The sequence below is a fragment of the Glycine soja genome, chromosome 11 (genome assembly GCF_004193775.1).
Source record: "Glycine soja cultivar W05 chromosome 11, ASM419377v2, whole genome shotgun sequence".
Classification (NCBI taxonomy): domain Eukaryota; kingdom Viridiplantae; phylum Streptophyta; class Magnoliopsida; order Fabales; family Fabaceae; genus Glycine; species Glycine soja.
The window spans coordinates 16,019,512-16,045,648 of NC_041012.1; the positions used below are offsets into that span (position 1 = coordinate 16,019,512).

At 32.9% G+C, this 26,137-nt stretch overlaps 1 pseudogene; it reads left to right on the plus strand.

Annotated features, from left to right (window-relative positions):
• Positions 1–143: 143 nt before the first annotated feature.
• Positions 144–13,809, plus strand: LOC114372967 (annotated as a pseudogene).
• The last annotated feature ends 12,328 nt before the right edge of the window (positions 13,810–26,137 follow it).

Sequence of the window (26,137 nt, forward strand, 5' to 3'; positions counted from 1 at the left end):
ACGGTACAAAGTGAAGGATGATGACGAGTGTAGCAGTGATGAAAGCACCAAGAAAAGCTCTCGAGCGAAAGTATTATGTTATCTTCCAACTTGAATGGAAGTTTATCGGTTTATCGTATAGTTATTATGGTGAGGAACCAACAATGTATCATGCAAGTGTTGAAAATCCATCTGGTGAGAATGTTAAAGTTACACCAGAAGAATTGAAGTTCTGGAAAATTGGGGAGAATATAACTTTCAGGATTGATTTCTTTCCTTTCAAGAATAGCAATGGAAACTTAGTGTTTGGTGGCTTGATATGGAACAATGGTATACAAAGTGTTAGGAGTCCTATTGGTCTCAACTTACTATTTGTAACACCCCATTTGTCGTAAAATAAATTAAAAATAAAGATTTTATTTAAAAATAAATAGAGTTTTAGGAAAATACTGAAATTTTTGTAATTAAATAAATAAGGAGAAATAATTTTATTAATTAAAATAATGGTTTTAAGGTAAATAAAATGAATATATGTTCTTAGAAAATAAAAAAGATGTTTTATTTATTTATTTGATAGAGAGTAGAATAGAGTTCATTTTTATAAAATAATAAAATAAAGAAAAATAAAGTAAATAATAGGCTGAGAGTTCATTTTTATAAAAAGATGTTTTATTAAGTCATTTTTTACATTTACGATGCGTCTCTACATTCTCTCTTCCTCTCAAATTCATTTTCCATTCTCTTTCTCCCAAAACCATCCATTTTTCTCGTATACACTCAAACTTATCACAATAAAACTACAATTATAGACTCTTTAACCGTTGGATCATCGTGCTATTTGAACACTAGGTTCGATACTCATTTTCGCACATTCTCACCGTTGGAATTTCTGAAATAATATCATTAGTGAGAGAAATTTCCCTCGTACAGAGATCTCTTTTTCTACTATACATCCAAACTTGTCTTAGTAAGACTACGATCTTGGACTCGTTAACCATTGGATCATAGTCAAATTTGAGCACCAGGTTCGGAACTCATTTTTGCATATCTCTACCATTGGGATTCGGGAAGTAGTCTCTATGGTGATATAAATATCCCTCGCACAGAGACAGTGAAATGAAGGCTCTAATTTCTTCTCATTCTCTCTAACGCTTGAAAATCCTAGCAGAGCAACCAGAGCAAAAGCTTGAGGAATCTTAAGAAACCTCTAGAAACACCGCTATCACTGTCAGACTACACACGTGAGCCCGCTTAGAGGTAAGGGATAAGTTTATCGCAATTGGGGTTAAAATGAACATGTGTAGGGATCCTTAAAGGATCAAATTGGGGTTTAGTTTGGGATGTTTACTGTATTGTAATTCTTCCTTTATTATTATAATTACGAGATTGTTGTATTTGGAGGATCAATTGATGTCCTGATGCGAATTGGTTGATAAATTGAGTGCTCTTGGTATTTTCGTGTTTTGACCTATGATTTCGATTCCTTTGATTCTAATATGATTGAGAAACATTTTTGTATAAGTTGTTTATATTTTGGACAAGATTTACTATATTAGCGTGATAAATTGCTATATTGGGATCATGAAATTGTGATTGAAATTATGTGTAAGTGATAAATTGAATATGTGATGAATTGTGAGATGTTAAATTGTGGACATGGGACATGGTAGTGAATAAGTGTGTGATTAATACTTGATGTGATAATATTTATGTTGTGAGTTGTGAATTATACAATAACCTTATTGGTGTTTACCTTGAGAAGAGTGTTTATGCGTGAAGTGTTAAAAGGAAAGTGTAGGATTCCAAGTTAGGAACCTGAAGTGTTAAATTGTAATACAATGTGTTAAATGTGATTGAAAATAATTGTGAGGTCGTGGGTATTGTATAGTTCATAAGTAGTGTTTGCGTGCAAAAATTATTTTAGGGGTTGGACCTGAATCAGGAAGGTGAGGCCTTAACGGATTCTTCAGAGTCTAGGCCTTTGGGGTAAAGACACTCGGTTTGAGTGCTCCTTTAAGCCTATGTTGATCCCATATGGTTGGAGCATTCTCGGCTTCTCGCAAAGCAGAGTGATCCTGACTGATCACTTTATGATTTTACTTAGTGAGAGTAACCTGACATACCCATTGTGTGGCGTGTCTTTTATGTACTCCTAAGTGCCCTAGTGTAATTTTTCATTGACATGGTATCACATTGTATATATGCCTTAGTATAATTGTTGCATAACGCCTGTGAATTATTTATTATAAAATTGGTGAGTGTTGTTATGTTTTGACTCGAGTGTGTGATTTATGTGTAATGTAATTGGTGATTGAAAAATGAATTTTAAATGATGAAGTGGTGAAGTGATGTTGATTGTATTAAGTTGAGCTATGTTATATTTCTATAATGTATTTTGCTTATTGATAACTAATGTGCATAAACATATTCTGTAATTGAGACATATAGTAATTATCGATTTTTTCCTCTTTTATTGCTTCTTTTTTGTGTGAATCATTGGAATTTTGGCATCTTCTGAGTTTTTGTGTAGTAGATGCCTAAATTGTTAGATTTATATTATTTTGGTGGCTTTTGTTTTGCAGAAATACAAATGAGGGATTGAAAGAGAAGTTGAAGCCTAATTATTTTTGCTTAGCGCACCAGGCTCGCTTAGCGCGCTAAAGCCACTTAGCATGAGAAAGCTGCTTGGAGAGCTTGAAGTCACGTGAGGAAGCCGCTTAGTGCGGATATTGCAAAAACTCACATCAGGATGACTTTTAAGTGAGAAATAAGAGGAAAAATGGGTACTTCTGATGGGGAGCACAACATAAAAACTTAAAGCTCGATGATGAAGAAGAAGGCAACCATTGGGAGCCACTAACTATCCCCACACCCATCTTCCTTCCATTCCTCCACACATTTTCATCCTTTTTTTGTATAGTTAAGCATTTCATTGTCAATGAGAGGTTAAACCACCCATTGTTGGGGAGCTTTCCACTAAACTCTCTTTATGTAATGACTTTCACTATTTATTTAATGTTATTTCCAATTTTCATTGTATCTTTCTGTGCTTATTCACATGTATTTGGTTTGATCACCCATATATATATGTTTAGGGTTTAGGCATTGGAAAATATTTTTGATCCTTAGAACCAGAAAGAACATCTAAATGCTTCATTGCTAGGGATAGTTGAGGTTGCTTAGTCAGTTTATGCATCTCCATTAGTCATGCGGCTCAACTAATTTAGTTCTTGAGGGATTAAGAAAGAAATTAGGATAATTAGGCTCTCTCATGTGAGGAATCATAGTTAGAGTATAATACTAGATGTGGGTGATAACTAGAGTAATATTAAATAGAGAAAAATTAATTATATTGCATCAAGAGTAGTTTCGGTAGGAAGCCACCAACATATTTAACTCCTGCGTTCACGATCCTTCGCCACTCCCAGTGTTTGTTTTTCTACTCAATCATAGCTTAGAATAGTATAGTTTGTTTAATTTACAAACAAAATTCCTGTGGAAGCAATAATTGGTCTTACTGTTTCAAATTACTACTTGGACGAATTTGTGCACTTGTCAATAAGTTAACACTTATGCCTTTGTTTATCTGTATTTTATTTAGAAATGTAATAACTCACTCCCTATTTGTTGTTTATATTTGGATCATGTGATGATCTCGAACCTTGTGTTCTTGGAAGCATATAACTAGGTGAATGACTTTAAAGAACCTCGTGCTAGAAGACGCTAAAACACTACTCTGATAGGATGTAATATTGAGACATGTATTTTTATTTTAATTGCATGATGTTCCAAACATGTATTTTACTTTATTTTATTCCGTTGTTTAACTTGAGTTTTTTTTTTGTAAACTTAAATGACCTTGTTTTAAGCTAGAAATATTTTTAATAAGTTTTATTTGGTAACAGTGAATCAAATGTGACCTTTTTATCCACGTGAATTTGTTTAAGCGATTTGAATAAAATTTATTTAATTAAATTCTAGATTTTTATATATTTTTCTTAACTATATGTAAGTCGGGTAGAGGGTGTCACATTATTTACTTAATGTTGAGTCATGAGTGCTTCTTTGCCTGTATCATTATTGGTTTACACCTTAAGAAAATTCATTTATATCACTTCTGTCTGCAAAATAAGTAAGGCTCAATAGCAGCAAATCTCCAGGAGCAAAAACTGAATCTCTATGTATTATAGTACACCAAATATTATCTGATAACTGATTCAATGGCAGCAATACCAGTGATCATCTGCATATATATTCTCTAAGTCATGGAATAAAAATGTTGTGTTGTATTACATGTGTTAATGTTAATGGTATTGCTTATTTGTTGTTTATGGAAGGCTAAACTTTGTCAAAGTCTGGTGTTGTTTATGTAAACATCTTGTTTTTTAAGGTTGAGCATATTGCCTTCCATGAATCTTGCAACTTTAATTGATTTTTTCAAGGTCTTATAAATTTTTAATAAATTTAAACCACACCCGTACTTTTTCTTCTTTCTAAATTTGGTTTTTATGAAATCGTGCTTGAATTAATATTGAATAAAAAAGTATGTAAAGCACCCTTTGATACCATTTTGTTTTCACTCCATCAATTTTGTTCTCGTGGGTTTAAGTAACATCAATTTTTGTAGGAATCTCGTGGGTTTTGAACTGAGTTGGTGAAGTTCTCAGCTTCCTCCACTCCCCCATTGGGAAAGGAAAGAAAAATGTATGAATTTGCTTCAAAAAGAACAAAAAAAAAGTTATTTTGGGAGGCAAAACAGATTTTTGGAAGAAGATCGCTGAGAAACCTAGCTGGGTTAGGCATGAGGGCATGCAAATTTTCTCCATTGATGTTCAACCTGGTGGGCTCCGGTTTGCTACTGGTGGTGGTGACCACAAGGTATGGCTTCTTTCTCTCATCCTTTGTATTAAGAGTCTCAATTTAATGATGAATTTGAATTTTTCGGTCTGCCGTTGTTTTGCCTGTGTCCAGGGACGTGTCATACCATTGTTGTGCATTAATGTTTAATTTGTTTGTTGACGAATGGGATACTTTATGTAATTTGGTGATGTTGCTGAACTCATTAGGCAAAAGGGTGTTGCTCTGATGTTTGATGCATTGCTAGTTAGGTGATGGGAGAAATTGATACTGAGAGCCATAGTAATGATTCTCCAATAATCACCTTCCTCGTCTGTGCTTTGTGCAGGTTCGAATATGGAATATGAAGTCTGTTTGTGGGGAGTCTGGGGACATAGGAAATGATGAGTCTTCTCAGAGGCTTCTTGCAACCCTGCGGGATCGTTTTGGGTCTATTAACTGTGTTAGGTGGGCTAAGCATGGTAGGTATGTTGCGCAGGGTCTGATGATCAGGTAATATTAGTTCATGAGAGAAAGTCCGGTTTGGGAACCACGAAATTTGGCAGTGGAGAGCCACCGAATATTGAAAACTGGAAAGTTGCTTTGACTTTGAGAGGGCACGTTGCATATCTGGTAATGCAAATGCTTTTCCTGTTTCAACAGGCATTCATGTTTCGGCCTATTAACTCTCATTTGTCTTTGAATCTAAATTAACCAATTGTGTCATCTAAATTGTCCTCCATATATTTTTTTTTTCTCATCACCTTATGTATCCAAACATTTTCACATTTTTTAACGAGAGCATCATTAGCTTGGGATCTATATGTCCATGCATAAAGTAGGTGGGTCTTAATTGGTCTCCCGATGACTCCACATTAGCTAGTGGGAGTTTGGACAACACTATTCATATATGGAACATGAGCAATGGTATTTGCACTGCTGTTCTGAGGGGCCACACAAGTCTGGTTAAGGGGGTTGCATGGGATCCTATTGGATCTTTTATAGCAAGTCAATTTGATAATAAAACTGTGATTGGAGTCTTACTCATAGAACAGATGGTCACTGCACTGAATCAGAAAGTTTCCTATTTTGAAATCTATTGTGTTGAAGATATACTTTTGTAACTGCATAATATTTTATTTTTCAGTTTTTAAAATAGGATTTAGTAAATAAGTTGGTTTCCTATATTTTAGGAGTAAGTCACTTTTAATGGATTAGCCTAGTCAATAAGTGGTTCTTATCTTTAAGGAGCAAGTTAGTTTTAATATTCTATTTTACTAATATCTTGTTATCTAATTAGTTTATTTTTTGCTATTTATTGTATCGCTACTAAGAACAATTTGAATTAGAATAGAATAATTTTATTTCCTCCGCATACGTATTGTGTCTCTTCTCTCTTCTATTTTTTATAATTTTCTCCAAAAAACCAACATTTGGTATCAGAGCCTTATTCTTATGGGACCTCTACCATGGAAGGTGAAACAAGTTTTTCTCACATAACTCTTCCAATCTTTGATGGAGAGAATTATGATCTTTGGGAAGTGAAAATGCAATCCTACATGGAGTCTTTGGATTTGTGGGATGTTGTGGAAGAGGATTATGAAATATATCCGCTATCTGAAAATCCCACCATGGTCCAAATTAAAAATCACAAGGAAAGAAAGATGAAGAAGGCAAAGGCGAGATCATGTTTGTTCACTGGTGTTTCACAAATGATATTCATCAGAATCATGACTCTTAAATCACCCAAAACAATTTGGGATTATCTGAAAGAGGAATACGCTGGAGATGATAGAATACGAAGCATGCAAGTGCTGAATTTAAGGAGGGAATTTGAGCTTCAAAGTATGGAAGAGTAAGATACAATCAAAGAATACTCAAACAAATTGTTGGGTATTGCCAACAAGATAAAGTTGTTGGGAAGTGATTTTGCTAATTCGAGAATTGTAGAGAAAATTTTGGTAACGGTGCCGAAGAGGTATGAAACATCTATAGCTTCATTGGAGAACACAAAGAATCTGTCGAAAATCACATTGGCAGAAGTGCTACATGCCCTGCAAGCTCAAGAGCAGCGAAGGTTGATGAGGTAAGATCGTGTTGTCGAAGGTGCTTTGCCCGCCAAACATCATGAAGTTGATGAAAGCAAAAAGGATTTTTTCAAGAAGAATCAACCAGCAAGTAGCGAAAATAGTGCAAACAACCAAAACAAAGATAAAGATAAAAAGAAAAATTATCCACCTTGTCAGCATTGTGGCAAAAAAGGTCATGCACCTTTCAGATGTTGGAGGAGACCAGATGCAAAATGTAACAAGTGCAACCAGATAGGGCATGAAGCGGTGATCTGCCCCAACAAAAATCATCATGATGAGGGAGCTCAGATTGCTAATCAAGAAGAGGAGGATCAACTGTTTGTGGCCACATGCTTCTTGAGTAGTGAATCAAGTGAAAGTTGGTTGATTGATAGTGGTTGTACAAACCACATGACATATGATAAGACTCTATTCAAGGATTTGAAGCCAACTAATGTCTCAAAGGTCAGAATTGGGAATGGTGGCTATATTTCAGTAAAAGGAAAAGGAACTGTTGCAATTTCAACATGTTCAGGTATCAAATTAATATCAGATGTTCTTTATGTACCTAACATTGACCAAAACTTGCTAAGTGTAGGTCAATTAATTAAAAAGGGATTTAAAGTGTCCTTTGAACATCAACATTACTTTATCTATGACAATTTTGACCGGGAAGTTCTAAGGGTTAAAATGAAAGGTAAAAGCTTCTTATTTGATCCAGTAGAGGAGGGGCATACAACCTATTTCACTCAAGTCACACCCACGGAACTCTGGCACAAGAGACTTGATCATTGCCATCTTGAAAGAATGCTAAACATTAAAAAAAGGAAATATGCAAAAGAAAATTTGAAGAGGTTTCAAATAGAGGAATGTAAATCTGTTAGCACACCAATGAATCAAAATGTGAAGTTCAACAAGGAAGAAGGTGTTGATAACATTGATGAAGGATATTATGGGAGCTTGATTGGATGTCTAATGTATCTCACTAAAACAAGGTCAAACATTCTATTTTCTCAAAAGAACAAAACTGGAATTTTTGTTGACAATCAAGTAGTCATTGCTATTGCAAACAATCCCGTGTGTCATGGGAAGACTAAACATTTCAACATCAAGGTTTATTATTTGATAAAGATGCAACAAAGTGGAGAAGTGAACTTAATTTACTGCAAGTCTAAAGATCAATTGGCTGACATGTTTACAAAATCACTACCTATCAACAAACTTGAACTCAAAGAATTGGAGTTTGCAGTTCCAAAAGCAAGGAGGAGTGTTGAAGATATACTTTTGTAACTGCATAATATTTTATTTTTCAGTTTTTAAAATAGGATTTAGTAAATAAGTTGGTTTCCTATATTTTAGGAGTAAGTCACTTTTAATGGATTAGCCTAGTCAATAAGTGGTTCTTATCTTTAAGGAATAAGTTAGTTTTAATATTCTATTTTACTAATATCTTGTTATCTAATTAGTTTATCTTTTGTTATTTATTGTATCGCTACTGAGAACAATTTGAATTAGAATAGAATAATTCTATTTCCTTCGCATACGTATTGTGTCTCTTCTCTCTTCTGTTTTTTATAATTTCCTCCAAAAAACCAACATATTGACCAATAAAAATTTCTATTTCTTAATTGAACTGTGTTCCTTTCAGCTTGGGTCTACCTTTTTCAGGCGTCTTGGATGGTCTCCCTGTGGGCATTTTGTCACCACTACTCATGGTTTCCAGAAACCAAGGCATTCTGCCCCTGTACTTGAGAGAGGGGAATGGTCTGCAACGCTTGACTTCTTAGGACATAATGCTCCAATTATTGTGGTCAAGTTCAACAATTCAATGTTTAGAAGGAATTTCTATAATGCTCAGGAAGTGAAGTCTGTGGATGTTGGGTGGGCCAATGGTGCTTCCAAGACAGGAAGCAAAGAGCCACAGCCTTACAATGTTATTGCCATCGGAAGTCAGGATCGAACTATAACTGTATGGACTACTGCAAGTCCCTGTCCTCTCTTTGTTGCTAAGCATTTCTTTACTAAGTGTTGTGGATTTATCCTGGTATGCCATTCATCTTTGGCTGCACTATATATGTAGTTTGAATGTTGTTCATTTTTTAATTAGTTTGACTTCTTTATTTCTTTGAATGACTTTGCTTTATTGTTACTATTATTCATTTTGAAACAGGAGCCCTAATGGATATTCACTTTTTGCCTGTTCCTTGGATGAATCTGTGGCTACATTTCATTTTGAGGTGAAAGAACTTGGACGGAGACTTAGTGATGCTGAGCTAGATGAGTTGAAGCGAAATCGCTATGGCGATGTGAGAGGTCATGAGGCGAACTAAGCAGAGAGTGCAGCACAGTTATTACTAGAAGCAGCTTCTGCCAAGCAAAAAAGTGGTTTCTGATGTCCGACAAAACCAGACAGTGGAAAAAGGTTATGATGATGTGCACATTGCTTCAAAGAAAGCTGAGCCTCAAGTTGATGATTGTAAGAAGAGTGGAGGTACTATTGGTGATGGGTTAAGCAACGCTACCGCCTCTGCCCGAATTTCTAACCCTGTCAAGCAAAGAGAATATAGACGACCTGATGGAAGAAAAAGAATAATTCCAGAAGCAGTTGGAGTGCCTGTTCAGCAGGAAAACATTTCTTGTGTAGTTCAGTCCCAAGCTCATGATTTCCCTCTCATTCTGATCACAGAATGGGTAACATTTGAGTTGTATCTAATGATGAAAGCCAAAAAAGAGCAAGTACATTGGGTGGTGCACTTGGCAGGAAATCAGATTTAAAAGAACGTTCTGGGGTTACTGCTCGGGCCGTAGTTTTGGAGAGCCTAGGGATTGAGAAAGTTCCAGCTTCTTCTGGCATAGATGGAAATATCAATGTTGAGCAGTTGGGAAATTCCACGACTACTGGTTCCTTGTCTGCTTCTTGTGCTACTCTTTCCATTAGGGTATTTGACTACAAAAGTGGGGCAGATACTTCACCTATTTGTTTGGAAGCACGCCTGAGAGAACATGCTGTGAATGACATTATAGGAATAGGGAATACGTCCATGATGAGAGAAACGGAAATTGCTTGCACAAGGGGTCCTCAAACACTTTGGTCTGATAGGATATCAAGAAAAGTCACTGTTTTAGCTCGAAATGCAAATTTTGGGGCAGTTGGGTGTGAAGATGGATGTTTTCAGGTAAATAGTTGCTTGACGTGTATTTGGTTTACTTTCCACCACTTTATTGTTGTTATCATTTCTGATATATTGTGTCATTGCCTTTTGTCATTGTACTTGTACCTAACATTCATTATATTAAATTTTCTTCATATTATTATGACAAAACAACCTCTAGAGACCAGATCATCTCTCTCTGATATCATTATTTTCTTTTTCATTTTTGTTGTTTGGAGCATAAATGTTTGGAACAAGTTAAAAATTAAAAATAGTATAAACTTTGAAATTTCATCGCATGCTTTAATATTTTAAAATTATCTTTGTGTGGATTTCATTGCATGTTTTATGCCTTTTTGTAGCAAGTTTGTACAAGCTAGCATTGAAAAGTTACACTGTTGCATGTTTGCAAATTATTTTTAAATAACTATTTCGTCTTTTGTTGTCCATTTTTTTTCAATCATAGAAAGAATCTCCTTCCTTTGCACTTACCAACTCTGTACAAGTTGTTAGTGTGCATTCCCTCTGCACACGTGAAAAAAAAAATTTGAACCACATTAGTCATTAGTCACTTAAGAGTACAAAAGCACATCCTTGAATTGAATAATCCTAATTATTTACTGAATACCAAAAGATCACCGGAGAAAAGATAGTTGCTTTCCTACAGTGGCTTGCAGTTTCACCCACTTAGATATCAGTTGATATAGAATAGTCAATGCGTCATACTTATAGGAGCAGTTATTACAGTCTGTGAGCTTCTGCCTGCAGCTGCTTTGGTTTCTATGATTTTTTATATTTTCTTTTTCAGGCACTATTAAAGTTATATTTGCAAGGCTATCAAAATCTGGTTCTCCTCTTGTCGTTTTGGCCACTCGTCAAGCTTTCCTATTTGACATGAGTCTCAAGTGTTGGCTAAGGGTTGCAGATGACTGCTTCCCTGCATCAAATTTTGCCAGCTCTTGGAGTATGGGCTCAATTCAAAGTGGTGAACTTGCTGCTTTGCAGGTTGATGTTAGAAAATATTTGGCACGGAAGCCAGGCTGGACTAGGTGTGTATTTATTGGCATCTATTTTAGATACAGTCTTAAGTTAGTGTTGGTTCCTGTCTTCTTGATTTGAAAAATGCTATTGGATATTGTATGAAATTGATTTAAGTGGGTAAGGAAGGAGAGGGATATTAGTCATGCAAGGATGAAAAGGATATTAAAATAGATATTAAGCATGCTAAAAAGATATTAAATACAAATCATATGTCCAAACACCAATGAATCTGGAAATAGATATAATTATTGTTTATGTATTCATATTTTTGTATAGAAGGAAGACAGAACATACTAGTCCTCTAGGGCCCTTGTCTCACATTTTGTAGTTTTATTCTTCTAGATACTCCTTTTCTTGGTAGTGTCCTAATGTTTACATGAACAGTTCTAAACATGAGTGTTTTGATACAGATTGACTGATGATGGAGTGCAGACACGCGCTCACTTGGAAGCTCAGTTGGCCTCTGCTTTGGCTTTGGAATCCTCCAAAGAATATCGGCAATGCCTATTGTCCTATGTACACTTTCTTGCTAGGTATTAATCTACTATATTTTTCTTTTTTATATTCTCCAGATGCAATTCTGGCATTTCTCATTCTTGCATGAAGCATGCATGCTGTCTGTCTCCCACAAAAAAGTTCTTATAAAGAGTGACTTGGTCTCCCACTGTGAGCGCTCTATCTTTTGCTCTGTCCGTCTCAGCATCTCACTGTTGGCACTTAATTTTTTATTTATGCCAACATGATTTGTACCTATGATTCTTAGATTATTTAGGGATAATTATACTGATTTCTCTTTGAGGTCACAGACAATTACACTTAGGCCCTACTTGATTCAGAAATTACGCTTACATTCTCTATTTTTTAACCTATTATATTATTCTAACACTTTAACTAGGCTTGTTCATGGTTCGGTTCATCACAGAAAACTGAATCTAACTGAACTAGAAAACAGTTCTCTACAGGGTAGGTCTGTGATTATCCCAATTAGAAAACAGTTCTAAGACAAGTAGGATTTAGGTGTAATTACTGCTAACCTCAGGGTAGGTCTGTGATTATCCCAATTATATAATTTGCATGATCATCTCTCGTTGAATGGATTGAGTTTAACTATGTGTATTGGTCTTCACTTTTGAAGAATTCATCAAGAAAGTTGCCAAACATACATTTATTCATATGCATGTGATCAGCCAGTTATAAATATTAACTTCTAATAGTTTTTAATTATTCAATCACACTCTTTGGTCTGTGATTTTGAACTAGTTGTAGACTGAACAATGATTATAAAATGATTGCAGAGAAGCAGATGAATCTCGATTACGAGAACTCTGAGAGTTTCCTTGGACCTCCAACGGGGATGGCTGGAGAAGCATCTTCAGATTCAAAGAGTGCATGGGATCCTTTTGTGCTTGTAAGATTTTTTTGTCATCATACACATAATAAAATTATTTTGTGTGAAGCTTTGTTGTATTATTATCACATGTTAAAATTGTGCAAGCTAGCAATGGTGGAATTGCACACCATTATAGCTGAAACTTTTCCTACTCTTGGAGTATGTTTGGATGAGGGGTGATAAGGGGAATGGAAGGGAAAAGAATGATACCCTTGTCTGGGAGAGTTTATGAATCTATGAAGGGGAGACACAAGTGAGGGAAAGCAATCAAAGCATTCTCCCTCAAACTTTCACTTTTTGCTCTGACTAACTATACTTTCATATATTTATTTAGAGTAAATACTATATGTACTGATGATGTAAAGAATTCTTATTCTGTCATTCAATCACAATTGACATGTATGGTAAAGTTGTTGATTTTTACAATAATTACTTTAAAAGTTGATCATGAATTCTGAAGGGTTGATTGTGTAAAAAAATTTATATTGACATTGCATATAAATTAAACTCCCTTATTTATCCTGAAAAAAATGGTTAAAAATCCTAGCAAAGATGATGCTGGAATTACTATTCACCAACAGAACTGCTGTGAATGTCAAACAAAATGATGAGCTCATCTTCTGAAGTTTCCCTTTTATATCTTTGCAGGGAATGAGGAAACACAAACTCCTTATTGAAGATATTCTTCCATCCATGGCATCAAACAGGAAAGTGCATAGACTGCTTAATGAATTCATGGATCTGGTATCTGAATATGAAATTGCTCCTGTTACCGAAGACATTGCTGCCAATGACCAACAAAAAAGTGAGTGGTTCACTAGGAATAGATATAGGGGACACTGCTCCATCAAAATTAGATCAAAAGTATCCTGAAGATGCAGCCCTAAATAGCAAGGACAATCCTCAGGTGGCTAAAGTTCAAACAAAGATTACTCCTGCACTTGCAGATGAAGTAACTGAACATGCCCTTGTGACTTATCACGCTAACCAGGATACACAAACAAATGAAGGAGGTTCTTGACTTGAGCATCTTAGTATATTACCTAAAGAGGGTATCAACTTGGGACGTTGTTAAAGTGGCATGCATGAATGATGCATGTGCTTTCACATTTGCGTTTAACCACTTGCATGAAGCATAGGAAATTCTAACCATACATGCAATAAAAGGAATGATATGCTTTCGAATGTTGAGCAATCATAAACTGTACACTCAAGTTCTTTACACTGATCTCATTAACGGGACACTCTTCTAAGGTAGCAAAAGTTGATGTGTAGTTTCTTGCATCAACTTGGAGCTCGCTTGCTTGTTGAATTCAAATGATGGGAAATTAGAGCCTGCTTATTTAAGGAGGAAACTTCTCCTCCATGTTGTAAATTCAAAATTTTCCTGTTAGTTTTGTCTAACATGAAAATCCATCTATGTATAACATGTGAATGCTGATAGTTATGTAAGCTGCTTGGTTTTTGAGAGGTGGGAGTAGCACCTAGGAAACACATATTTATGGGACAAATCTTAGATGTATTTTTTTAGTTAATTTATGGCGTTGTTTTCCAAATTAAAATTGAAGTTTCATTTCGATAATATACATAATAAAGTTTGCATCAAAGAACGAAATAAATTATTGAAGTAAAATTTCAATTTTAATTAGAGATCAGCAGCATAACTGTTCAGGATTTGTGCTTGTAAACATTAGGAAGGTGCTCCTGTTTATCCATCTCCTTGATCTACTTATCTGGTAAAAAATTTAGACACATTCTACTTAATAATACAATAACAACAACGCCTTATCCCACTAGGTGGGGTCGGCTACATGAATCAACTTCCGCCATAATGTTCTATCAAGTACCATACTTCTATCCAAATCATTAAGTTCGAGATCCTTCTTGATAACCTCTCTTATAGTCTTTTTGGGTCTTCCTCTGCCTCGAATTGTTTGCCTTCTCTCCATCTGGTCTACTCTCCTCACTACAGAGTCTACCGGTCTTCTCTCTACATGCCCAAACCACCTAAGTCTATTTTCCACCATCTTCTCTACAATAGGCGCTACTCCAACCCTCTCTCTAATAGCTCCGTTTCTAATTTTATCATGTCGAGTCTTACCACACATCCACCGCAACATCCTCATCTCCGCTACACCTACTTTAGTCTCATGTTGGCTCTTGACCTCCCAACATTCTGTTCCGTACAAAATCGCCGGTCTTACCGCAGTCCGATAAAACTTTCCCTTTAGCTTGATCGGTACCTTTGCATCACATAACACCCCCGATGCTTTTCTCCGTTTCATCCATCCTGCTTGAATGCGATGATTCACATCCCCTTCAATTTCTCCATCATCCTGTATTACAGACCCAAGATATTTAAACCGTGTGACTTGAGGGATAATATGGTCTCCTATTTTCACCTCTGAGTTAGATACCCTCCTACTTTTGTTGAACTTACATTCCATATACTCCGATTTGCTTCTGCTTAGGCGAAAGCCATGTGTTTCTAGAGCTCGTCTCCAAGTTTTCAACCTCTCATTCAACTCCTCCTTCGACTCTCCAAGGAGGACTATGTCATCTGCAAAAAGCATGCATCTCGGCGCTATCTCTTGGATTTGTTCCGTGAGGACATCCAGAATTAAGGTAAAAAGGTAGGGGCTAAGGGTTGACCCTTGATGCAAACCAATTGTGATGGGAAAATCGTCTGACTCTCCACCCTGTGTCCTAACACTAGTCGATACCCTATCATACATATCTTGGATAGCTCGAATATATGCAACCCTAACCCCTTTCTTCTCTAGAGCTTTCCACAAAATCTCTCTAGGCACTCTATCATACGCTTTCTCCAAGTCAATAAAAATCAAGTGCAAGTCTTGTTGGTCCATGCGATATTGCTCCATCACCCGCCGTAATAAATAAATCGCTTCCATGGTCGACCTTCCCAGCATGAAACCAAATTGATTCTCAATAACTTGAGTCTCCTTTCTTAATCTCCGTTCGATCACTCTTTCCCATAATTTCATGGTATGACTCATGAGCTTGATTCCCCTATAATTTGCACAATTTTGTATATCCCCCTTGTTCTTATAGATTGGCACTAACATGCTTCTCCTCCATTCCTCCGGCATGCGTTTTGACCTCATAATTTCATTAAAGAGTTTGGTGAGCCACTCAAGACCTCTATCTCCAAGAGTTTTCCACACTTCAATAGGTATGTTGTCTGGCCCCACCGCCTTACCGTTACTCATTCTTTTCAACGCTTCCTTTACTTCCTGTTTTTGAATCCGACGATAATACTTATAGTTCCGGTCCTCTTCTCTTGTGTCTAGACTGCTAGAGTCATATCCATATCCATCATTAAATAATTTGTGGAAATACACCTTCCACCTTTCCTTGATATCTTTTTCATGCACTAAGACTTTGCCTTCTTCATCCTTAACACACTTTACGTGATCCAAATCTCTAGTCTTCCTCTCTCTACCCTTAGCAAGCCTATATATAGATCTTTCTCCGTCCCTGGTTCCTAGAGCTTGGTATAGTCCGTCAAAAGCTTGGGCTCTTGCCTCACTCACCGCCTTTTTGGTTTCATTTCTAGCTATCTTATACTTATCCCAAGTTTCAGAATTTCTACACCTAGACCACTCCTTGAAACACTCCTTTTTTACTCTAACTTTGCTCTGAACACTTTCATTCCACCACCACGATTCTTTACCCCTAGGTCCAAAACCTCTAGATTCACCCAACGTCTCTTTAGCCACTTTAATAATCTCTTGGGACGTCTTGTTCCACATATCATTTGCACTTCCTTGTAATTATCCACACCATCCCTCCCATATCTTTTGTTGGAAGATTCCTTGTTTCTCACCCTTCAAGTGCCACCATTTGATCCTTGGTGCTACCATAGGACTTCTTCTCTTTGCCCTATCTCTAATTCTTACATCCATAACCAAAACTCTATGTTGGGTAGTCAAGCTCTCTCCCGGGATAACTTTACAGTTCAAGCAATACTTCCTATCAGACTTCCTGATAAGGAAGAAATCTATCTGAGAACATGTTCCTCCACTTTTGTAAGTGATAAGATGTTCCTCTCTTTTCTTAAACCATGTATTGGCTATAGACAGATCCAAAGCCTTCGAAAACTCCAAGATGGATTTACCCTCCCCATTCATCTCCCCTAGGCCAAAACCCCCATGCACCCCCTCAAAACCTCTATCCACGCTACCTACATGTCCATTGAGATCCCCTCCTAGGAAAACTTTCTCTCCTTGGGGTATATCCTGAAGTACCCCTTCTAGATCCTCCCAAAATTTTACCTTAAAGTGTTCTGCTAACCCAACCTGAGGTGCGTACCCACTAATAACATTAAAGGTGTCCTGACCCACTACCAATTTTAAGGCTATGATACGATCTCCTACTCTTCTTACATCTACGACATCCTTCTTCCACTCCTTGTCCACAATAATCCCTACCCCATTTCTTGATCTGATTTTTCCCGTATACCACAGCTTAAATCCCGAGTTGTCTAATTCTTTCGTTTTTTCACCTGTCCACTTAGTTTCTTGTAGGCACATAAAATTGATCTTCCTCCTCACCATAACATCCACTATTTCCATAGATTTTCCAGTAAGTGTGCCTATATTCCATGTACCAAAGCGAATCCTCCTGTCATGAACTAGCTTCTTTACCCACACTCGCTCACGAAAATGTGGGAACCCTTGCTTACTTTTCACTACATCCGGGCGGCGATGCAGCGGCCCTTGCTCTTTTGACACTGTACTCGAGCCATACAGCGCGTTGCTTCCGGGCAACGACCTAGCATTCACATTATTACGTAATTGATCCATGTCATAAAGATTCGACAAAGTTTAACGTTGGCTGTCGAAAGCCTAACACAACCCTCTCCTTTTATCCGGGCTTGGGACCGGCTAAGAATAGCAAAGCTAACCTAGGCAGGATTTAAAACTTCGTACCCCATTGCCCAGAGGCTCTTCGCTATGCGAAGGTATGGGGGAGGGATGTTGTACGCAGCCTTACCCTTGCATATGTAAAGAGGTTGTTTCCGGATTCGAACCCATGATCAACAAGTCACCAAGGCACAACTTTACCGCTGCACCAGGGCTCGCCCTCTTCTACTTAATAATATTTATAAAATATAAATCAAATTATTTTAATTGTTAAATTACGTGATATTTTATTCTCGAGCTGACATCTCTAATTTTATATAAATGCTAATAGCAATTTTTGTTTTTCTTATATTTTAAAATATTATATATTAAAATGAAATATGAATATTTAAATTATATAATTTTGTAAATTTAATCTATCTAATGAGAATTTTAAATTAACAATATAATGGTTAAATTATTAAAATTTAACGTAAAAATAAAGTTATTTAACAAAGTTTATTTTTGAACTCACAGTCATTAATTCGCCGATCCTGTAAAAAACAATCATTGATACAATTTCTATTCTATTGGGGCAGTTTTATTTAGACATTAACTATTAGGAAGTTTTATGCACATAACTTTTGAACCGTTTAGGATCAACCTAACGGTGAGAGGATGGGGTAATTAATATGCATAATACCATAATTTTGGTGTGATCATTGTAAAAAAAATATCAAAAGTTATATTTAATTTTTAGATAGACCTATTGAAAGGGGATGAGAAATCTCCCAACATCTATTTATTACCATTTACCATATTTGATTTCAAAATTTTATTTAAAGAGACCCCTATGCTATATCACTTAAGCTTGCGTTAAAACTCATAGTTTACCAGTAAAAAAAAAAAAAAAAAAACTCATTGTTTAAATTCCCAATTCTTTTTTTTTTCTTGTCCAGAATTTTGTTTTACGAAATTTTGTCCATAGCTTTAATAATTCGTGATTCTGCATGTATAAAAAAAATTCCTATTTTGGTTAGTCAAAATTAATCTTTTATTTTTTTGTTCTACAGTGAAGAAAGTTCATAGGTGGACCTACCCACGGCCAACCAAATAATGTTTTTAGTGATCCACTAGAGTCAAATCATTAATATTGTTGTTGTGATATGTACATGTGTGTTTACCCGCCATATAACCAAGATTGTTGGCGATTATTATGCTTTAACAATAACCAGTATTGTATCTAGGATTTTTATTTTTTTTAAGGAATATTATCTCTAGGATAAGCAATATTTTTTTCTGCGACATTGATGTAAAAAAACATCTTATTACAACGAAATGCAAATATCATTACAAAATGCCTATTTTCCTTGACAAGTTGTTTGTGGCCATGAAAAAGTCACTGCAAACAACCTTCCTTCAGACTTAAAGTGAATACCACAAATTTTATATTAGAGTTTTGTTTTACAGAATTTTAAAACAGAAAACCAAATACAATAACTTTTTTTAAGTTAAATTGTAATTTTAGTTATCTTATAATTTTTAATCGATAATTTTGATTTTTCTATTTTGTATGTTTTTTTTTTGTCAATTGAACCATAAATCTAACATATTTATTTAAAATAATTTAATTAATTATATATATAAGAAATAAATATATACAAAATTGAATATTAAATAGAAATTATGAATTTTTTAAAATGAAAAACTAAATTTGTGAAGAAAGAAATTAGATCGAGGAATCAAAATCACAAATTAAATATTACATGGAACCAAATTTTAATATATTTTTTACAACAACCAAATTCAATAAAATAAAAAATATATTTCTTTATTTTTCAGATTTTTAGATAAATTAGCAATTTAAATAAATTATTGAACACTCCAGGTAATGTGTACAACTACATATAGATAGCTGGTGTCCCACGTCTATATGAGTTCGATAGATCATCTCATGACACCATTTTCACTATTCGGACATTTTATTTTGGATGATTTTGATTTGACTGTTGTGCTGTGGTTATGAATTTCTAATTTGAAAAACTTATGTACGAGCAAGATTAAATTAGATTGATATAATTTTAATAATTAATATATTATTTTATAATTTTTAATTAAATAATATTTTTTTAAAAATTTATTATCAGATGGAAAGTTTCTTTTACATAAATTATATATATAAAATTTCATATTAATAAAAGTTATTTATTATTTTTTATATAAATTAAAATTAATTTAATATAAACATTTTAAAATATATTAAAATATAAATCATTTAATTACTTTTTATTATTATTATTTAATTTTAATAAAATTTAACAAAAATAATTTTCATAATACATGAATATAATTTAACGATTAGATCAATATAAATCATATTTTATATTAAAATATAAAAATTATATAATAATTATCAAGATGTTATATATATAAAGTAAATTTTTTCTTAACATAACATACTATTGTGACGGCAATATTGTTAGTGAATAATTAATATGAAAATCAAAATTCCTAATTAAAGTATGTACTTTTATTTTAACGAGACGTTGAATCAAATGTTACGCAGTACTAGCACAAAAATTATGACACAAATAAGGTTCAAAACACCTGTCTAAATGTTATTGATTGAACATTAAATTTAAGAATGGAAAATGAAGTTTTGAGACAAAAATCCAAGGCTGCTATACAGTGGTACATATAAACGTTCGAAAAGATTAGCACTTTTCCTTGATTTAAAGGACAAACGACAACCTTCCAACATCCATCTACTTGTTTTTTTTTACTTATTATTTATATGATTCAAGAGTTTAAAATTATGTTTGTTTTTTTTATAAGATTTAATTTATAATCTTTATGATATTAATTATTTTTATATTAGAAATATTTATTAAGAAAAAAATATATTAACAAATCATTAGAAGAGAGAAAAATATTGATGATAAAAATAATTTAAAAAAATATATAAATTTAAAATAAATTTATTATTATCATTTAAATTAATCTTTTTTAATTTTAAGGAATTAGATAATTGAGTAGAAAGTAGAATTAGAGGTAGTAGTTTTGATGCATGCATTGTCACCCTGTTAACTTAGGTTGGTGTGAGTGGTAAAGATTCTAAATCTAATAACTTAAATAAGGGTCTGAATGTTAGTAGATTCTAGCTCTTAAATGAAGCAAAAAATAATTGAGAGAGATCTATATCTTTTGCTTAAATCCTGTGCTGACACTCTTTCCAAGAAAAATAGTATGGTTGCCTTGAAGAGAACATATGCATAATGCTATTGCAGATTTTTAAATATGTTTTAATTAAATATGAATGAGGTTGGGATACTGGTAAACTGCTAATTAATTGCACTACCGATGGAAAGCTGATTCAAGATATCAAGTGATATATGTCTAATTCGTTAAGTTTCATATTTGAGTTTATATATAAGAAAAAATATATATGTTGGAAATTAATCTTTTCATGTTGTAAGTTCTCAGACTGAACAAAATACATCTTCCCCAATATGAGATGATACATGACCTGTAAAATGAGTTTATATTATATCATGCATCGTGGGCGTAAAATACTTTACAGTACTGTTAATTGATTAAGAATTAGGTTAAATTGTAATTTCTATTTTTTTTTTTAAATTTATAATTTTGATTTCTTTAATTTTAATTATAATATTTCTTTTCCCTTATTTTTAAATTAGAAATTTTGATTTATACGTTAGATTATTAACTAATAATTATGATTAATAAAAATTAATAGATTAATTATAAACTAATTTTTTTTACTTAAGTTAATTATAAATGAATAAAATTATTTATTAAAAACTTAATTTATAATTAATTTAATAATCATAATTATTAGTTAATAATTTAAGAGATGAACCAAATAAAAACACTAATTTAAAAAATTAAGAGTTCAAGTATTACAATTAAAAATAAAAAAAACCAAAATCATAAATTTAAAAAATTAAAAAGAACAAAATTACAATTGTAATTTTTATGATAAGTATTATAAAAATAAAAAAATGATTAAATAATAATATAAAATTACTTTATAGTTACACTATCGATTAATAGCTCATAGCCTCATACTATTCTCTTTGAGTTTAAAACATAAAATCATGAGTCAGAAACAATGTTTTCATGCATGTAACTTCTCAACTTGAACAAAATTTATCTTCCCAGGATGAGATTATACATAATCTAAAAGAGAGAGAGAAATTGCTAGTTGCAGCCATAAATGTAGTGCTGAGCTTAACTTAAAGGGATGGGCTGTGACTGTGAGAGGCCTCATTTATGAGGGAAGGATAATGCCGGTGGGGCTGCATGCATGCACAAGGAGATTGATTTTGGGTTGGCACATGCACACATACACACACAATCAGTCAACTCTCACTCTTTCGTCATTTTTGGTTCTTGCTCTGTCTCTTTCTCTTCTAAATCACATCAAATTCAATGAATATGGGAGCATTAAGAAAGAAAAAAAAAAAAACTTATGAGTGAAAGCCAAATTCAAAGGTAGTTGGAGCTTGGTGTATTGACGGTTTATTTTGAGCTAATTAATAAGGGTTGGCATTTGTTTGCATGGCAATTCATTTAAAGAACAATGTATGGTATGCCTTAGTATTTATTAAGTACTTAAAATAAGGGTATTTGTTAGATGTGGCAAAGCATAAGTTGTATGTGACATGTTGACTTAAATATATTTTTTTCTTTATTTTGTTTAATCCGCAATTTTAATTATTTTTTTATTTTTAAATAAAAATATTTAATCTCTATTTTTTTTTAAAAAAATGATAATTTTGATTTAATCTTCACTTTTATTTATGATTTTTTTTTTGTCCAATAGAATCGTAGGCTTAATAGATTCATTTAAGTACCATAAAAATGATTTAATTAATTAAAAAGTAAAAAAATAAAAGAAACAAATATAAATAAAATTAAAGATTTAATCAAAATTATGAATTTTTAAAATAGATAAACTAAATAAATGTATCTATTTTTAAATAAGGATACCAAAATTACAAATAGGACAAAATATGAGGATCAAGATTATATTAAGTCTTTTTGTTTAAGTTTTTGATAGTTTTTAACTACTGTAAATTTTATAGCGGAATAATCTTTTTTGTAACATTTCTTATGGTTTCACAAAATCTAGTGTGTTTGGGTTTTTTTTTCTTTCTTTTGTAATATTTTAGGCAATTTTAGTATGCCAGAAAATTTACTGACAGTTAAAAACACTAAATACTTAAACAGAAAAATTTCAAATATAAATTTTAATCATCACTTAACAATTGAATTAACGTTAAGAGAAAAAGCAAAATAGAATAATTTACGAAGGATTAAAAATAATAAAAAAGAGTAAATTACATAAGTTCCTTGAGGTTTACTCTTATTTATATTCGATACTCTTCCTTTTATAAAGGACTGAAAAAAGTAACATATTTTACGTCTTAGAGGAGATCAGTGTAATGATTTATGCCTAACAAAAACCCAAAAATTAAAAGAATCTATGTAATTTATTCCAAAAAAAAATATGATGGACTAAAAACATGAATCAAAATAAATTGAGGGATAAAAAAACATATTTTTACCCTTAATGAAACAGAGGATGAGTTGAGGAAAACAAATGTCATCTTATGTTTTTCTCTAAAACAATGAAACGACAAACGTACTTTTCATTCCTGCCTAAAAGAAATAACAAATTGAGGACTTCTTTGTCAAAGTTTGCTGGAATGAAAGTTATGTTCTTCAGAGGAAGAAATTGACTTAAGTAACTAGCTTGTGGTTGTGACTCCTCTTTTATCACTTTGTTAACTATTAGTAGATCGATCATACGCATTTGTTCACGACATTAGCTTTCAGTCTTTCACTAACTATTAAGATATTCACTATTCACTCAAACTCTTATGTGCTGGCTACAACCCTCTAAGTCAATTAACTTCCATATATCATTGTCCAAATCCAGCTTGCTAAAGGCTCTTCGTTCACCTACTTCTTTAAGACCACATGGCTAGAAGACTATGATTTTTCTTTCCAAAAATTATAATGAATTGCATGTCCATGCTTTCCCATCATATTATATGTATGTAGCTATTTCCAATTCTTGTTCAGGTGAGCAAAATCTCACACATACACATGCAAGACCGAAGCACATTAATTTGCGTGTTGAAACTCACTTGTTGATTGAAAGGGGGAAAGAATATCAAATTACCAACATTGTAATTGATGAATATATAGGACATGGGTTTGTTAATTTGTTTGTTAAATGTACTTTTGGTCACCATCGGTATGGCAATTTATCTCCTAGCTACCAAAACCTATAGAGACTAATCACCTAAATGCTTTAAACTAGCATTAAAGTTTATCCTAGTAAACTATTTTACGACACTAATTAAATAATGGAATAATGGCCCTTGTCATGGCGTGTTCAATGTGCTTGCATGTAGCCTTCCCACCTACTCTACGTGGGAACTTTATAATTATGAGTTGCAAATCACAAATAGCTTTAGAAGAAAATGGACGAGAATTAATAAGTGCATATTTGAATTTGAGCTTGCTTGATTACAATTATCCCACTTGCATATATAATTTTTCTTCACGTTCTTACAAATCTTAGCTTTCACACAAATGAGCTCATTTAATTTGGTTTTAATTAAGGGAAGATGCACCCTTAAACACGCACTTTGTAAACTTAGAAAATTGAGTTTTCAAGTCAAATTTTCATGTACAAACATATTTTTTAGGCTAATCAAATATATCCTCAAAACAAATTTATTCTCCAAACTAAATTTGGATATAAAAGAGACATGTTTAAAATTTTAATATCCATATCTTATCATCGTTGTTTTATTGGGTTTAATATACATGCAAGTAACCCATTATACTGTTTTTTTTATAATTTTAATTTACTTATATATTTTAAATAAATTACATATTTAAATATTAATTATATTTTAATTCAATAGATATATAAACAATAATGAATAACAAAAATATCAAAGCGGAAGTAGGGAGAACGTCAGATTGAAGATCTGAAGATTGTTCGATGAGTTATTTGGCATGCCTATTGCCTGCCTTCGTTTCCTTTCTCACAACAAACTCTTAGACAAAAGATATTAATCCAAATGCAGAGATATTTTTTTTATAAACAAGTCATTAATCCAAGCTAAAATCCTACTGACTCTTCGACATAATATCCACAAACAAAACTTTAATTTGAAAACAAAATAAAACAAAACTAAAAAAAAAATTGAAAAGCTCGACCAAAAGAAAAAAGGAGGTAAGGTAAAAAATATTGAGAAATGACACAATAAATAAGTATAAACTTGTAGGCTTTAAAACTCAATAAGTCCAGGCAATAAATAATAGTATAACAGCTATGACATATCTAAAGTGAAAACTTGAGGTTCAAGTTCGTTGAAAACTAAAGACAAGTGATAATTAATTAGGCGAAGTTAAATAGATTTGGTAGTGTTTAGGATTGACTCGAAGTTTAATTCAAATAATGATGGTCCACCTTGATCTAAGCCTTATTAACCCAAAATGCTAATATGGATCAAAGTCAACATTTAAGTGCAAGACCTCTAATATTAACACAAAATATATTTATCTGCAAGAGATCTTAAACTCTTATATAGGAATCCAATCTATTAATTTCAGACTCTTATAAATTAAATCAAGTGTAACATGAGCATTTAGTATATATTATCACTTCAGTAAAATGTTTATTAATTTTAGCATCAAAGTGGTTTTTACTTTTTACAATATTCAGTAATTTTTTCATGGCGTCTCCGCCTTATGAAAGAGTTTCCCGTCATAAGAAGATCTTGAACATTAATTTATCCACCTAGAAGCCTATTTCAACAAAGGTTTGCAGGGGTTTAATTTCAGTCAACAATCCACCTTAGACATGTTAACTTAATTAATCTTGAACACATCATATAGAAATAAAACAATTCCCACATTGCTCGTTTGTTTCTATTTGGTAGAGAGGGGGAGAAATAGGGTAAATTGAAATAAAAAGAGTGAAAATTAACAAGAAATAGTTAAAAGTAAAATGATTCATTAAAAATAAATAAAAAATAAATGAGGAAAGAGATAAAGAGAAAGAGTGAAAATATGTGAAAATTGAAATAGTACGCTAGATCTCACCAATTTCAAATTTATTTCTTGGGTTAATTAAGTTTATAGTATCTTGACTTTTTTGGATTCTAATTTTACTTCCTCAAAATTTATTTAACGATTTTTAGTCTTTTAATAATTTTTTGTGAGCATTTTAGCTTCTCAATTTTTTTTGTCTATTTTTAGTTTTTCATTTATTTTTTATTGTTTAAAATTAGTTTAAAATATATAAAAAAGAGGAATAAAAATGATAAAATAAGAGCTAATTTTGAGCAATAAAAATAAATGAGAGAGTGAAAATAAATAAAATGATAGGAAATTAGCAAATAACTATAATTTATTACAAACAATTGAGGGAATCTGAAAAACTTAAGATTGGAATCTGACAAAATTGAGGGAATAAAAACTCAATTAATCTTTATTGCTTTGATGCATCTGCAGTAACAAACAAAGGTGGTTTATTTTCATCCGCACGAGATTGTTTCCATTTGTTGTAACTTGTAATAAACACAGGGCGTAAAATTAAATAATTTAGAAGAGTTATGAATCCTTTAAAAAAAGTTATGAATAAAAAAGTTAAAATATATCTAGGGTGTGTAGTTAAAACAACTTCATGTTCAGCTTCTAATCCGAAAATGAAATGAACATTTTAATTTTCTTTAGGATATTTATTCCCGCGTACCA